The 17,686-nt window shown below is 38.0% G+C and overlaps 1 long non-coding RNA gene across 1 annotated transcript; it reads right to left on the bottom strand.

Moving 5' to 3' along the window:
- Window positions 1-15,462: 15,462 nt before the first annotated feature.
- On the bottom strand, window positions 15,463-16,964 carry LOC135114499 (uncharacterized). Its single transcript, XR_010275526.1, has 4 exons — window positions 16,875-16,964; window positions 16,035-16,340; window positions 15,663-15,886; window positions 15,463-15,571 (listed from the first exon to the last, which is right to left on the bottom strand). It is a non-coding gene; the product is annotated as an uncharacterized LOC135114499 (long non-coding RNA).
- Window positions 16,965-17,686: the final 722 nt, after the last annotated feature.

Below are 17,686 nucleotides of genomic sequence, written 5' to 3'. Positions count from 1 at the left end.
AGTCATTCCAAGGAAAATCAACAAAATACTTCCTCAGGTCCCCCCCCAACTAGTAGAGGTAAAACGCCAGAGGCACCACTTATGGGGATTTGAGCGATAGGACAAGATACAGATATGAGATTGTGATCAGAGGAGCCCAACGGAGAAGAAGCAGAAGGATCAGAGGTTAGGGAAAGGTCAAGAATGTTGGGCGTATCTCCAAGACGGTCAGGAATACGAGTAGGGTGTTGCATCAATTGCTTTAGTTCGTGGAGAATAACAAAATTAAAGACTAGTTCACCAGGATGGTCAGTGAAGGGAGAGGAAAGCCAAAGCTGGTGGTGAACATTAAATCCAAGAATGGAGATCTTCGTAAAAGAGAAGAGAGTTTGAATGTGCTCCAGTTTGGAAGTTGAGTAGTCAAAGAATTTTCTATAGTCAGAGGAGTTAGGTGAGAGGTATACAGCACAGATAAATTTAGTTTGAGAGTGACTCTGTAGTCGTAGCCAGATGGTGGAAAACTCGGAAGATTCAAGAGTGTGAACATGAGGACAGGTTAAGCGGGTGCGCAGACGCAGCATCTATCTTTGGATTAAAAATGAGGATAGAGAAAGTAGGAGGAAACAGAAAAGGGGCTATTGTCAGTTGCCTCAGACACCTGTGTTTCAGTGAGGAAAAGAAGATGAGGTTTAGATGAATTTTCAATCTGCAGATTGAAAATTCGATCTAAGACCGCGAATGTTGCAGAAGTTAATGAAAAAAAAAGTTGAGCGGGGTGTCGAGACACTTAGGGTCGATACCAAAAGAGCAGTCCGACCTGTGGACATTTGTGGTCCCCTTCCCAGATGGGGACTCCGAGGCTGGCGTAGGAGTCGCCATGATAATTTTTAATTTTAAGTGAAGGCTGTGTGTGTAATTAGGTGCTTGTAGTTTTGTGTGAAAGAAGAGAGTTGTCTTTAGAGGGCAGACTGTGACTGTCCTCATGTGTTGTGAGACACATAGGGAAACGTTCAGCGAGGTCACAGCTGGATTTAATGATAGGTTCACAGCACCCCCTGATCCAGTGCTTTAGACCTCACTGGGAGTAATTATCGTTTCGGCAGGTGCCTGCTGCCTCCTACTCAGGAATGATATTGCAAAAATTAGGATATGGTATGAACAGGATGTGGCAAATGCGACACGAGTGTTGTAATGATCTGTTGCAATGGATGCTGTATCTACTTGTTAAGTTGCCTGCGAAATTTGGTGCTATACTGAAATAATTAGTGGTAAATTTTGGTCACAACATTAAAAAAAAAAAAAAATTATGATGAAATAAGTTATTCATTCTGACTCTGTGCTGTTCCCAAGTTGTCGCCATACGGCCTTCCACTCCCATAAATTTCATGACTGCTTAAACCGTCTTGCTCCGATTAAAAAAACATCTAGAAATATGTTCGGTGTTAGTGCTGATTGCTAGTGTGATAAGGGAATTGATGCCTCTTGCAAAGGTCATCAGTTACTTGTTTCACCGGCGACATAAAAAAGAAAAAAATGGGGGAAGTAAAAACATAAAGGGAAACACACGTATTAAGGAAATTAAAATGTGCAGCATGTCGTAGGTGTTGTCATCACAATTAGAGACGTCGCAGTGAGGCTGGTAGATACCTATCAGCGCCAGCATTTTTAATTGTCTCCGATTTCGTGGGGCAAAGGGGTGACTTAGCTAAATTTGAAATCGATGTGCAGGAAAAGTACAGCATGAATTGCTGCACAAGTGTATCTAAAATTAAAAACATAACCCTTAATATTAATATTCATACTTACTGGTGTATGATAAGGCTTTGTTAATTGAATTATAAGATAAAACTAAAAATAGGTAATTAATTTTTTTTTTAAGTAAGTATAAACAGTAAAAATAAAAGGATGTTGACTTCGGCTTGTGCATTTTATCTGGGAATGTTGAAAAATATCAGATATCACTGACACGTCCTGTATATGAAAGTAATCAGTGAAATAAAAAAAAGAACAGCACCGCTGGCGGACGTACGACGTACTTATCTTGATCATGATTCTTCAGTTAAAGAAAGCGCCGCGCGCCGTTAGGGAGTGTAAAGTGTAAACAATAGCCTCTCAGTTCTGCCGATACAAAGGCCTTTACTTTGCTTTACTATATCCAGAATAGGGTATAGCTCGTTCTTTCAAGAATTTTCTTAATTCCGCTGTAGTCCATGATTGTGGCGGTGATGTATCCATTGTGCAGGGTAGTCGAGTGTCTGTGTTTTGGTTTGCTCGCTGCCCAAGTACCCGAGGATAGTGATCGTACCGCAAAAATAAAGTCTCTGATACAAAATTATATTTTCTTTACATTAAATGGATTTGCCTGTTGTTTAGTACATGAAAATGCAAGTATATATTAGTATACTTCCATTGAGGTCAGTAGAAAATTACAGATTGCCTGCCTTGATACACTTATAGGCTCTTTTAAGAATATTATCTGAAATTATGAATAGAGGCTCAAACAATGTCATGTGCTGTCAGTTATCACGAAATTAATTGACTTAAAATTCAGACGCATTACTGTGCAACGATACACCTTTGTAAGCTTGTAAAACCTTGCCCCAAAAAGTATTTATTTTCCGGCGAGAATTAAAAATTCTGGCGCTATCTGGTATCAAAACGCTCACTGCGACGTCTCTAATTGGTATAACAATGGGAATATTGTTGATTTCTAGACGGTAGTGTTATATTAGTAGTTACTGTTACGGCAGGGAACACAGGTGCTAGAGATTTGTATAGAAGGTAGTGAGATAAGATTTCATTATAAAACAGCTAATCAAATGGCAAATTATGTTTGATACCGATAAAAAGTTGTTGTTCATAGACGTAAAGGAGATAATTTATTAAGCAGAAATTGTCGGTATACGTGAGAGGAACTTTTCTACGGAAATATGCAAGTGAGGGAAGACTATAAATTTAATGGTAGAAACATACGAGCCGAAAAACGAACATGTATAGGTAGTAGTTTTGATACCGAAGTGATTGAAATAATGTTGAAATTTTTTGAAGGGTGATACAAGTTTGTATCAACTGTGACTGAAAAAACGGTAGAAAAGAGTTGTGATCACAGCTGATGTGAGTACTTTATTTAGAAAAATTGTTGGCATATGAAAATCACCGTTGCTTGATATTTATAAATCGATAGTGGCAATGTTTAGTGATAAATGCAGTGCAAGAAGTATGTGAATTATATTGTTTATGGAGAGTTATGTTGAAACTCGGGGTAAACGTGGAAGCGTGTGTGTGATGTATTAATAACAATTTCAATAAATAGAATGCTGTGTTGGGTAGCAAGCTGTTTTCATGAAGCTAGACACTCCTGTAGTGGGTACTGTCCACATTTAGATGCAAAATATAGTATATCAAAACGACATTGATGGCTGAAGCTGACATCAAGGTGAAGTAAATTCCCAGGCAAAAAATTTAAAAAATACATGATCATATGTGGATGAGCATAAATTATGGGATATGATAGGAATATTTGTCATGAAATTCAGAGGAAAAATACAGACTGATGCATGTTATATATGAAAAGGGTCATTGAAAATGTAGATTGATGCATAAGATATATATGAAAAATATATGGAGATATATATAGACTGATGTATGTTGTATATGAAAAAGAGTTATTGAAAATATACATCGATGCATGAGATATATATGGAAAAAAGGCTATTGAAATATATCTATTGATATGTGGTATAGAAGAAAAAGGTTATTGAGAAATATGGATTGATGCATAAACAAATAGTGAGAAATCATGAGTATATGAAAATATAGACTGATGCATGAAAATTTAGTGAAATGAATATATATATATATGCCAAGTCTGTTCTCCAACTAGCCAAAACTCCTTTATTAACAGAAAGTGTCAAAACCTGTAAAGGTCTAACTCCCTTTGTGACTTACGGCATCTAGCCAAAAATATCTCCAATAACTTTGTTTCTTCTTTCCCTCCTTTATTTCAACCAGATGGCACCACTGCTATCACATCTATTTCTAAAGCTGAACTCTTCGCTCAAACGATTCTGGGCTTGTTCCTTCCTCTCCTCCATCCTCTGATTACTTCATGCCACCTATTAAAATTCTTCGCAATGATGATGGCCTAAACCCTCAGAAGGCTTATGGACCTCATGGGGCCCCTCCTATTGTTCTTTGAAACTGTGCCTCCGTGCTTGCACCTTGCCTAGTCAAACTCTTTCAGCTCTCTCTGTCAACATCTACCTTTCCTTCTTGCTGGGAGTTTGCCTACATTCAACCTGTTCCTAAAAAGGGTGATCGTTCTAATCCTTCAAACTACTGTCCTGTTGCTTTAATTTCCTGCCTATCTAAAGTTTTTGAATCTATCCTCAACAGGAAGATTCTTAAACATTTATCACTTCACAACCTTCTATCTGATCGCCAGTACGGGTTCCGTCAAGGCCGCTCTACTGGTGATCTTCTGGTTTTTCTTACTGAGTCTTGGTCATCCTCTTTTAGAGATTTTGGTAAAACTTTTGCTGTTGCCTTGGATATATCAAAAGCTTTTGATAGAGTCTGGCACAAAGCTTTGATTTCCAAACTACCCTCCTACGGCTTCTATCCTTCTCTCTGTAACTTCATCTCAAGTTTCCTTTCTGACCGTTCTATTGCTGCTGTGGTAGACGATCACTGTTCTTCACCTAAATCTATTAACAGTGGTGTTCCTCAGGGTTCTGTCCTGTCACCCACTCTCTTCTTATTATTCATTAATGATCTAAACCAAACTTCTTGTCCTATCCTCTCCTACGCTAATGATACCACCCTGCACTTTTCCACGTCTTTTCATAGACGTCCAACCCTTCAGGAGGTAAACATTTCACGCAGGGAAGCCACAGAACGCTTGCTTCTGATCTTTCTAAAATTTATGATTGGGGCAGAGCAAACTTGGTATTGTCCAATGCCTCAAAAACTTAATTCCTCCATCTATCAACTCGACATAATCTTCCAGACAACTATCCCCTCTTCTTCAATGACACACAACTGCCCCCCTCTTCTACACTGAACATTCTCGGTCTGTCCTTAACTTATGATCTGAATTGGAAACTTCACATCTCATCTCTAGCTAAAACATCTTCTATGAAGTTAGGTGTTCTGATACATCTCCGCCAGTTTTTTCACACCCACACCCTCCCCAGCTGCTAACTCTGTACAAGGGCCTTATCCGTCCATGTATGGAGTATGCTTCACATGTCTGGGGGGGTTCCACTCATACTGCTCTTCTACACAGGGTGGAATCAAAAGCTTTTCGTCTCATCAACTCCTCTCCTCTAACTGACTGTCTTCAGCCTCTCTCTCACGGCCGCAATGTTGCATCTCTAGCTGTCTTCTACCGGTATTTTCATGCTAACTGCTCTTCTGATCTTACTAACTGCATGCTTCCCCTCCTCCCGCGGCCTCGCTGCATAAGACTTTCTTCTTTCTCTCACCCCTATTCTGTCCATCTCTCTAACGGAAGAGTTAACCATTATTCTCAGTCATTCATCCCTTTCTCTGGTAAACTCTTGAACTCCCTACCTGCTTCTGTATTTCCACCTTCCTATGACTTGAATTCCTTCAAGAGGGATGTTTCAAGTGACTTGTTCATAAATTTTTGACCACTGCTTTGACCCTTTTATGGGACTGGCATTTCAGTGGGCATTTTTTTTATTGGATTTTTGTTGCCCTTGGCCAATGTCCTTCCTGCATAAAAGAAATAATAATAATAATAATAATAATAAAATAAAAAATAAAAAAAATAAAAAAATAAAAAAGATAATGTAAAATGAGTATACTGAGAATGAAGATTGGTGCATGAAGATATAGTGAAGTGAGTATATTGAGAATATGGATTGATGCATGAAGATATAGTGAAATGAGTATATTGAGAATATAGATTGATCTATAAAGATGTAATGAAATGAGAATATTGAGAAGACAGATTGATGCACAAAGGTATAGTGAAATGAATATATATATATATATATATATATATATATATATATATATATATATATATATATATATATATATATATATATATATATATATATATATATATATATATATAATAAAATTAGTATATTGAGAATGTAGATTGATGCATGAAGATGAATGTTGCGAAATTTAACTCTGCATTATATAGGTCTCGGAAACAGACGCGTCATATTATGATAAATGCTCATTGAATACGCCCAGTTTGCACCTAGCGAATTTGCATACTTCCAGCTGACCTAGGAGCATGGCAGTGTACTTACTTATTGTAAGTTACTCCATCTGGGTGTCAAATTTTGTTTAGGAAGAAAAGTAGAAAAGGGGAAGGATATTTTTGCAAATCCTGTCTAGGGATTAATCGATTCAGAAAAAAATGGGGGACGCTCCAGATGCTTCGTTTCGACAAGTACCCAGATGTGGAAAAGCTTGAGCGTATACCTACACAAGGATTTGTAATTATGTAGAAGTGGTCTCACAAAGAACAAATAAAAATATATTGCACCCACAATGAGAAAATATTAAAGCCACAAAGAAAAATTAAAGCCACAAAGAAAATAAAAAATATCAAAGCGAAAAAGAAAAGAAAATATTAAAGCCACAAAGAAAATAAAACATCGAGACCACAGAGAAGAATCGACTGAAAATGCGAAAGTAAAGTTGATTACACGCCACAAAGAAAAGTTGATTAAATATATAATTGATATAACCTTCGATATGTGTTTGCTTAAGTTATATGATTATTAAGCTGAAAAGCGTGTTTCAGGAAAATTTGTGAGAAAAATATGAGTACTGATTATTGATGTGAATACGAAATGGAAATTTTGAGGTCTAAGGAAGTAAATAAGTCAGAGTGTAGTGATTATTTAATGGGGGAATGCAAATATATTAGAGACGTACCAGAGTAAGGAGGTCGGAAATATGTGACAGAGAGCGGAAAATGTTAGAATACGTATATTAGTTTAGTTGTGTGTCGTCAAGGAAGTTAAGATATGGCTAGGCGTAGGGAAAATTGAGATGTTGCAGATAAACGCAATACACGAATACATGGCACACCATATTATGAGTAATGGTTCACGTGAAAATATCCAAGTGTATACTCGGTAGTTCTTTGCGATATTGCATGAAAAAAGGAATTTTAATATAATGATTTCGACAAGAGATGACAATTAAAATAGTGAGAGAGTCTATGATAGATGTTATATTGTTTGGTAGCTAAGGATGAACAGACAACGATCAGTGGTATAGTGTGAAGATAAGGTATGTTAGCACAAAGGATATGAAACACTGCTTACAAATTAAATATAGATATCTAAAGAACTTAACACCACTACACAGAGAAATGAGAGTAACGTAAGAGCTTTAATGTGAAAGAAGGGAAACTGAATAGCCAAAGAACATTACGGATAGCGATACAGAAGATAATTCACTGAATATGATCATGATGAGAGGAATGATTAGTCAGATGACAAATGAACATATTTCAAAGCGTTATATTCGCCTAGTTGTGAGCGAGATGTGATGATTAATAATGAGGAAGGCTTCAAATCTAAACGAAAGTACGTAGCTGAAGGTGTTCCCTTATCAGATTGTTAGCTTTGCCTTAGGGTGATTATTTCCCTGATGTACAATGACTGAGCGTGACATCTGAATCCAAGTGGATGATAAGTGGAAATTTTTGTGCTTTTATATGAAAACGATATGAACCCATGACAAAAAGCCTGATATATCATGGTATATATAGTCTTGGTCAAATATAGACCAATTTTGTCAAGTTAAATAGAGTGTAATTTCCTTGTAACAGAGCTAAAGAACTACATTGTAACATAATGGCTTTTGAAACATATAACATGATCCAAATTATCAGAGATGTTGACTCATTTAAAAAAAATAAAGAAATAAGATAAAGAAATAAAAAAAATCTTGCACACAACACAGACTAAGATCAATCCATGCCTAATTGCTTTAGTGTTGTATTTTCATAAAGCAAGGGAGGAAAAGGTAAATGTTAAATCTGCAGTTAGTAAGTGCTATGCTTAAAATATTAACAATCGTTTATCGTGTACTAAAAAAGCAAAAAATTGTTTAAAGTGATTGGGAGAATATAAATGAGATGAAAATATTTGTGTCTATGCATAATGGGAAGTCATTACTTATATGGGGGACGACTCTGATGTTGTCCAGTTGGCTATTAAATCCATTGCAGCAGTTCATATTGATCTTATGATGTAATTAAAACCATGATGAAAATACATGTTTTGAAATACGAATTATTGTTCCTTCTACACATTATTTGAGCGCAGAATGAAATGTTTATTCATCTAAGAAAATAAAGATAGATGAGTTTACCCAAAGCTGATATGAGTGACTACATTACAAACTTAGGCTCTACTTACAACTTCTGGAGAAATTCCCGTCGACACCTGATGTCCGCAGGATTTTTTTCTTTATAGAAATAAGCGTTTTCTGACTGCATCAAACTTCCAGTAATATTGAGAATACTCATAACTGATTTACCTGGCTTGTGATATAAATGTTGTGGAAAATATGATTGATTGTTGATCGCTCCTCTTACTGATCAAGATATTGAATGTCATATTTTTCTTTCACTACAAAGGCTCTATTTCTAAGCTCTGAACTTACAAATTCTGTTAATGTATGCCTTCCCAGCAGTTTTGGATGGATACCTTTGCCTTCTCTTCACAATCTAAAGATAACATCCAGTTTAGGACTAATAATAGCATCAGACTCCCGAGATCTGGACTGTTACGACTGTCTGTACTGTCTGTTGGGTCACCCTGATATTCACGGGCGTGGGCAAGGGCCGCGCTTATGGCCCCCCTGATTCCGACAACATGGAGCAGGCTTTCCAAACCTACACCATGCATCACATCCACGGATGAGGGAACGAACACCCTGCCAAGTAACCAATCGCGCGAGGACGCCCGATCATAAGGAGGAGAGACCTGCTCTAATCCAAGAACTAAGAAGAAACGAAACACGTAAGAGGAAGGAAGAATGAAGAAATGAAGAAGGAAGTAAGAAAGTAGAAAGAATACATGAGAGAGGACGATAAACACGAAAGCAGCTACCGAGATTACAAGAATCTATCACCATCCTGATAGATGAGAGACGAGACGTGACCACCGAGAACAAGATGCGATGAGTCATCACAAGACTGACAGTGCCTGAGTTTAGCAGCAGATTACAAAACAGATACCCAGCTGCCTATCATTAAATTAGTATACAAGAGAAGCAGAGGTCACCGAAAGCAAATGACATGGACAACACTGACAGTCGGCACACCATAGGAAAAGCCTTCTCCTTGTTCCTGATTAGAAGATGCGATTACCAAAGGTACTCGAGAAATAAAAGTTACTGAAAAATTTATTGAAAGTTACAGGAAAATAAATCGTATGATCGAAGTATTGGAAAATAAATCTCATAGCAGCGGAAGTCTTCTTGGGACAAAAGGTCTCTCTAACATCACGTGTATATTATGAGGTTTAGGAGACAGGAATAGACAGATGCAGACAGAGAGACAAGCCAGACAGAGTTGTCAGACCAGAGATGGTCAAGGTGGGCATGCTGCCTGTCACAGTACCATTAAGTAGAGCCAGACAGATGTAATACAGTCAGAGTAAAATGTTGGTGTTATATATTGATAAAAGGGGATTGGGTATGTGTAGGATGTGCTTCTTTATTGAATACTAGTTGCAGGGTTTGTGTAGGATGTTTTATTATTCAGTGTTAATTGCGTGAAGTGATTTGAATCGGAAGAGTAATGTGAAGTGTTCCAATAAAAAAATGCCCACTAAAATACCAGTCCCATAAAAGGGTCAAAGCAGTAGTCAAAAATTGATGGATAAGTGTCTTCAAACCTCCCTCTTCAAGGAATTTAAGTCATAGGAAGGTGGAAATACAGAAGCAGGCAGGGAGTTCCAGAGTTTACCAGAGAAAGGGATGAATGACTGAGAGTTAACTCTTGCGTTAGAGAGGTGGACAGAATAGGGGTGAGAGAAAGAAGAAAGTCTTGTGCAGCGAGGCCGCGGGAGGAGGGGAGGCATGCAGTTAGCAAGATCAGAAGAGCAGTTAGCATGAAAATAGCAGTAGAAGACAGCTAGAGATGCAACATTGCGGCGGTGAGAGAGAGGCTGAAGACAGTCAGTTAGAGGAGAGGAGTTGATGAGATGAAAAGCTTTTGATTCCACCCTGTGTAGAAGAGCAGTATGAGTGGAACCCCCCCAGACATGTGAAGCATACTCCATATATGGACGGATAAGGCCCTTGTACAGAGTTAGCAGCTAGGGAGGGGGGGGTAAGAAAAACTGGCGGACTTCATAAACTTCAAACTTCGGAAAACTTCATAAAAACTGTTTTAGCTAGAGATGAGATGTGAAGTTTCCAGTTCAGATTATAAGTAAAGGTCAGACCGAGGATGTTCAGTGTAGAAGAGGGGGACAGTTGAGTGTCACTGAAGAGGGGATAGTTGTCTAGAAGGTTGTGTCGAGTTGATAGATGTAGGAATTGAGTTTTTGAGGCATTGAACAAAACCAAGTTTGCTCTGCCCCAATCAGAAATTTTAGAAAGATCAGAAATCAAGCGTTCTGTGGCTTCCCAGCGTGAAATGTTTACCTCCTGAAGGGTTGGACGTCTATGAAAAGACGTGGAAAAGTGCAGGGTGGTATCGTCAGCGTAGGAGTGGATAGGACAAGAAGTTTCGTTTAGTAAATCATTAATTAATAATAAGAAGAGAGTGGGTGACAGGACAGAACCCTGAGGAACACCACTGTTAATAGACTTAGGAGAAGAACAGTGACCGTCTATCACAGTAGCAATAGAACAGTCAGAAAGGAAACTTGAGATGAAGTTACAGAGAGAAGGATAGATAAAGCCTTAGGAGGGTAGTTTGAAAATCAAAGCTTTATGTCAGACTCTATCAAAAGCTTTTGATATGTCCAAGGCAACACCAAAAGTTTAATCAAAATCTCTAAAAGAGTATGACCAAGACTCAGTAAGGAAAACCAGAGTAGGAAGGCCACCCCCATTCCCCCTTCTTCCCTCCCCCTCCCCACCCATATGATCAAGCCCTGCACGTCTCTTCGTCCTGGTACAGCGTTCCCACGAATCAATGGAAGCCCAGTCTTCAAGAGAGAGACGTACGTTAAGAAAGCTGGCAGTGTGAAGCTGTATTTGGGGACATAATTAAGATAAACTTCGGGAGATAGTAGTTGTACACGTTGAATATTACATTGCCCCCTATGTGAGGCATCGTTTATTCTGCCCTCAGTGTTTACGGCAAGTGAGTTTGTCTTGGGGGCCCCACTCGTTATCATGCTTGTGTGTTAGCGTCCATCTTGAGAGTGGACACCGACGCTCCCTTTGTTGAAGTTTAATGTCTTGTAGAGCTTCTGTGTGTCTTGTTTATTTAAATGCGATTGGTCCTACTGTTTCATGGCCAGATTTTTTTTTTTTTTCTTTTTTCATACGTGCTTCGCGTTCATCTTTCTTGTTTTTCCAGGCTTATCACTGTTAGGGAGACAGAGTCTGTCGTCTGAGAAATCGAAGATCGATTAAAATCAAAGCAGGGTGCCCTAATATCTTATTGAGCAGTGAGTAATTTTCTCATAAGATATTATGATCTAGCCTAGTAGTGTAATAATTGTGTCTGACTTTCTTGTGGACGTATGTGTATGTGTGAGTCCTTCCTCAGTAAGTGTGAGAAATTTTGAATTATATTTTTCCTGTGGGGGTGATTGGGTAGCGACTTTTTGCTTTTTTCCATTTACTGTGTGTAGCCACAACATGTTAACGGGACTAGTGTCTTTCATTATAGGAGGTCCTGCACTAGATTACAAAAAAGTAGTCTACAAAGCTGACTCAAGGGAGTGGCAGCTGTAAGAGGGACTGGGTTTGTGGCCCTTAGCAGATTCATGTTTATAGTGAGGCCATGGACAAGACTATAGCTGTTAGCAACCAGTGAATTTCCTGGATTCATGTGGCAATTTGCTCCACACTGGGCTGCAAGGATGGTAGCCTAGGGATAGTTGACCCAAATTGATGGTAGTTGTAGTTGTAAGAAGGGCTGAATCTGTTTGTAAGGATATACACACACACACACACACATATATATATATATATATATATATATATATATATATATATATATATATATATATATATATATATATATATATATATATATATATATATATATATATATATATATATATATATATATATATATATATATATATATATATATATATATATATATATATATATATATATATATATATATATATATATATATATATATATATATATATATATATATATATATATACCTAATAACACACACACCCTTCACTCAAAAATTTTAAAATGATCATGGCGACTCCTACGCCAGCCTCGGAGTCCCCATATGGGGAGGGGACCATAAAAGTCCCAAGGTCGGACTGCCTTTCTGTCGACGACCCTAAGTGTCTTGACACCCCCTTCAACTTTTTCTTCATTAACTTCTGCAACACTCGCGGTCTAAGATCTAATTTTCAATCTGTAGAACACCACCTCTCCTTTTCTAAACCTCATCTTCTTTTCCTCACTGAAACTCAGGTGTCTGAGGCAACTGACAGTAGCCCCTTTTCTGTTCCCTCCTACTTTCTCTATCCTCATTTTCGATCTAAAGCTGGATGCTGCGTGTATGTGCGCAATGACTTAACCTGCTCTCGTGCCCACACTCTTGAATCTTCCGAGTTTTCCACCATCTGGCTACGACTACAGAGTCACTCTCATACTAAATTTATCTGTGCTGTATACTAGCCTACAACTTTGCTATCCTCCATGACCTAGAGCAATTGGTGCAACACCCTACTCGTATTCCTGACCGTCTTGGAGATACGACCAACATTCTTGACCTTTTCCTGACCTCTAATCCTTCTGCTTATGCTGTCACCCTTTCTTCTCCGTTGGGCTCCTCCGATCACAATCTCATATCTTTATCTTGTCCTATCACTCCAATCCCTTCTCAGGATCCCCCTAAGCGAAGGTGCCTCTGGCGTTATGCCTCTGCTAGTTGGGGGGACCTGAGGAGGTATTTTGCTGATTTTCCTTGGAATGACTACTGCTTCCGTGTCAGAGACCCGTCTTTGTGTGCTGAGCGCATAACAGAGGTGATAGTGTCTGGCATGGAGGCATACATTCCTCACTCTTTTTCTCGTCCTAAACCTTCCAAACCTTGGTTTAACACAGCTTGTTCTCGTGCTATACATGATAGAGAGGTGGCCCGTAAAAGGTACTTAAGCCTTCCATCACCAGAATCTCATGCACTTTATATTTCTGCCCGGAACCATGCCAAGTCTGTTCTCCAACTAGCCAAAAACTCCTTCATTAACAGAAAATGTCAAAACCTTTCAAGATCTAACTCCCCTCATGATTTCTGGCATCTAGCCAAAAACATCTCCAATAACTTTGCTTCTTCTTCTTTCCCTCCTCTATTTCAACCAGATGGCACCACTGCTATCACATCTATTTCTAAAGCTGAACTCTTTGCTCAAACCTTTGCTAAAAACTCTACCTTGGACGATTCTGGGCTTGTTCCTCCCTCTCCTCCACCCTCTGACTACTTCATGCCACGTATTAAAATTCTTCGCAATGATGTTTTCCATGCCCTCGCTGGCCTAAACCCTCGGAAGGCTTATGGACCTGATGGGGTCCCTCCTATTGTTCTCCGAAACTGTGCCTCCGTGCTTGCACCTTGCCTAGTCAAACTCTTTCAGCTCTGTCTGTCAACACCTACCTTTCCTTCTTGCTGGAAGTTTGCCTACATTCCTAAAAAGGGTGACCGTTCTAATCCCTCAAACTACCGTCCTATTGCTTTAATTTCCTGCCTATCTAAAGTTTTTTAATCTATCCTCAACAGGAAGATTCTTAAACATCTATTACTTCACAACCTTCTATCTGATCGCCAGTATGGGTTCCGTCAAGGCCACTCTACTGGTGATCTTCTGGCTTTCCTTACTGAGTCTTGGTCATCCTCTTTTAGAGATTTTGGTGAAACTTTTGGTGTTGCCTTGGACATATCAAAAGCTTTTGATAGAGTCTGGCACAAAGCTTTGATTTCCAAAGTACCCTCCTACGGTTTCTATCCTTCTCTCTGTAACTTCATCTCAAGTTTCCTTTCTGACCGTTCTATTGCTGATGTGGTAGACGGTCACTGTTCTTCTCCTAAATCTAATTCTAAACCAAACTTCTTGTCCTATCCACTCCTACGCTGATGATACCACCCTGCACTTTTCCACGTCTTTTCATAGACGTCCAACCCTTCAGGAGGTAAACATATCACACAGGGAAGCCACAGAACGCCTGACTTCTGATTTTTCTAAAATTTCTGATTGGGGCAGAGCAAACTTGGTATTGTTCAATGCCTCAAAAACTCAATTCCTCCATCTATCAACTCGACACAACCTTCCAGACAACTATCCCCTCTTCTTCAAGGACACTCAACTGTCCCCCTCTTCTACACTGAACATCCTCAGTCTGTCCTTTACTTATAATCTGAACTGGAAACTTCACATCTCATCTCTAGCTAAAACAGCATCTATGAAGTTAGGTGTTCTGAGACGTCTCCGCCAGTTTTTCTTACCCGCCCAGCTGCTAACTCTGTAGAAGGGCCTTATCCGTCCATATATGGAGTATGCTTCACATGTCTGGGGGGGTTCCACTCATACTGCTCTTCTAGACAGGGTGGAATCAAAAGCTTTTCGTCTCATCAACTCCTCTCCTCTAACTGACTGTCTTCAGCCTCTCTCTCACCGTCGCAATGTTGCATATCTAGCTGTCTTCTACCGCTATTTTCATGCTAACTGCTCTTCTGATTTTGCTAACTGCATATATATATATATATATATATATATATATATATATATATATATATATATATATATATATATATATATATATAGGGCTTGGATATGTTTGTATCAAATAGAGAGAGAGAGAGAGAGAGAGAGAGAGAGAGAGAGAGAGAGAGAGAGAGAGAGAGAGAGAGAGAGAGGGAGAGAGAGGGAGAGAGTCATATATATATATATATATATATATATATATATATATATATATATATATATATATATATATATATATATATATATATATATATATATATATATATATATATATATATATACATATATATATATATATATATATATATATATATATATATATATAGGGCTTGGATATGTTTGGATCAAATAGAGAGAGAGAGAGAGAGAGAGAGAGAGAGAGAGAGAGAGAGGCATATATATATATATATATATATATATATATATATATATATATATATATATATATATATATATATATATATATATATATATATATATATATATATATATATATATATATATATATATATATATATATATATATATATATATACATGAGATTTCTGACCTTGAATTTTCGTTGACCAGCGAAGCCAGGTAATTCGGAAAGTTAAGCGGAAAAGACGCATAGAGGCTGCAACATTTTCTTGTCCCGTCCCAAGCATCAACCAGTGTACACGCTGAAGGTTTATGGTGTTTTGTCACCATGTAAGAATCACGTTGAAAGTGTTAGAACAGAGATCATATGAATAGTTCCAAATCATAACTTACCTGATCGTAGAGCCCCATGGTCGTAGCTGTATGCACTATAGTTGCAGCCCAAGATGAAGATCCCGTTAATACAATTGTCCATTGACTATGAGTGAAGCATTCGGCGTTGTTGGGACTGCGCATCACTACACGCACGAGGTGTCTAATATTGCGAAAATGACAAATGCTCACTCCCTTTTTTCCCATCGTCAATGCAATCCCTTTTGCTGTATTATCAGCGTGATCTGTAATGAGAAAATGTAATAAATGTGTAAGTTACTGCCTCCCGTTACATACTAAATAGTATAAATACACATCCGTATATGTTGTCAATACCTCTTCCCATTTTATTAGTAAAACGATTGCGATATCCTAAGTATAAAGTATGCAAACCTCCGCATTCAGTAACCATGGCGAAAGACGGAACATTAAGAGTTACAATTAATTCTCCAGCCTTTGTAATGAGATCATTAATAAACTCTGGCTTTTGGAGAATTTCGCAACTTCTCGTCACTCCAGAATTCGTAACTTTACTTCCATATCCTGAAAAATACCGAGTGACGTTTCGTCCATAGCTGGCTTCATCTGATATTGAAAATCTTGTTTCCAGTTCCCAAGAAGAGTCATGATGAATTACTGAGTGATGTTTCGCCATAGGATGGATTTGTATGGATAACGTTTCACCATCCTTTATAATACCTGAAATTTAAGGAATTGATTTAAGAAACACTTTTTTAGCGAAGTACGAGTATCAACAAATCTTTCATGAACCTTGTAATACAAGGTGTAACATGATTTTTGGCGACTATTGTCAGAGATGAAAGTACAAGTTATTTTAAGCGAAAAATGTTCCATGCACATATGGGATGGTGCCACGCAGCCCATTAGTTAATTTGTCATTTACTGCATGTATACTACCGCTGTTTAATGTTTATAGGTGAACGGTATTGGTCTGTTGTTGTTACTCGTCTCGTCATGGGATACTGTAAGTCTACAAAACTTAAAGAAATAATGAATGAATTATTCATAATTTCACCAACGGCCCGGCTGTTGTAGGTTACACTTGAAATTTTCATACCACTGAATATGACCTCGAAATATAGATATGACAGCTAAATATGACCTCGAAATGCACATATGCAAAGAACATTTTTCCTCTTAGAATAAGTTGTACTTTCACCTCTGGCAATAACCATAGAAACTCGTGTTATACCCTGTATGAATATGAATTACCTGCCAAAAAAACAAGGAGATGAGCAAGCATCGCTGAAGCAGAGATGATATTCTTGTACCCCCTTTTTGTGTGAAATGCGTGCAATAGGCAAGGCAAACCAGAACTGTCCAAAAAATCCTGCAATTGTAAATATTCATTCATATATATATATATATATATATATATATATATATATATATATATATATATATATATATATATATATATATATATATATATATATATATATATATATATATATATATATGCAGTAACATGACGCAATGTAAACTGAAGAACGAGAAAGAATGATATTATGAAAGAGAGAGAGAGAGAGAGAGAGAGAGAGAGAGAGAGAGAGAGAGAGAGAGAGACTGTTAGAACGCTAGATATACGATTATGAGTGGCCGCTCATTTCCATAAACTTACCCTAAGAAACTCCGCGCCCAGAGACTCTCCTTCCCCGATTAATTTACTCTGTTTTTATTTGTTCAGTCAGTTTGAGTCTCACGTAGTTTGCAGCAGAAGAGTTGCCCTTGACAAAGTAATAATAAGTATTCATCTAACCCCCTTTGTTTAATCTGTAGAAATTTCAAAAGTAAAGTGTTTTATTCAAGTAAAGACCGCGCGGGGAGTGTGTGTATACATAAGAACATAAGAAATAAGGGAAGTTGCAAGAAGCGACCAGGCTTACACGTGGCAGTCCCTGTATGAAACACTCCTACCTATTTCCACCTATCATCCCCATCCATAAACTTGTCTAATCTTCTCTTAAAGCTCTCTAGTGTCCTAGCACTAACTACATGATTACTGAGTCCGTTCCACTCATCTA

This window comes from Scylla paramamosain, chromosome 27, assembly GCF_035594125.1.
Source record: "Scylla paramamosain isolate STU-SP2022 chromosome 27, ASM3559412v1, whole genome shotgun sequence".
NCBI classification, from domain to species: Eukaryota; Metazoa; Arthropoda; class Malacostraca; order Decapoda; family Portunidae; genus Scylla; species Scylla paramamosain.
Note: the sequence above shows the minus strand (reverse complement) of the source record. Positions and strands in the feature narration are given on the sequence as shown.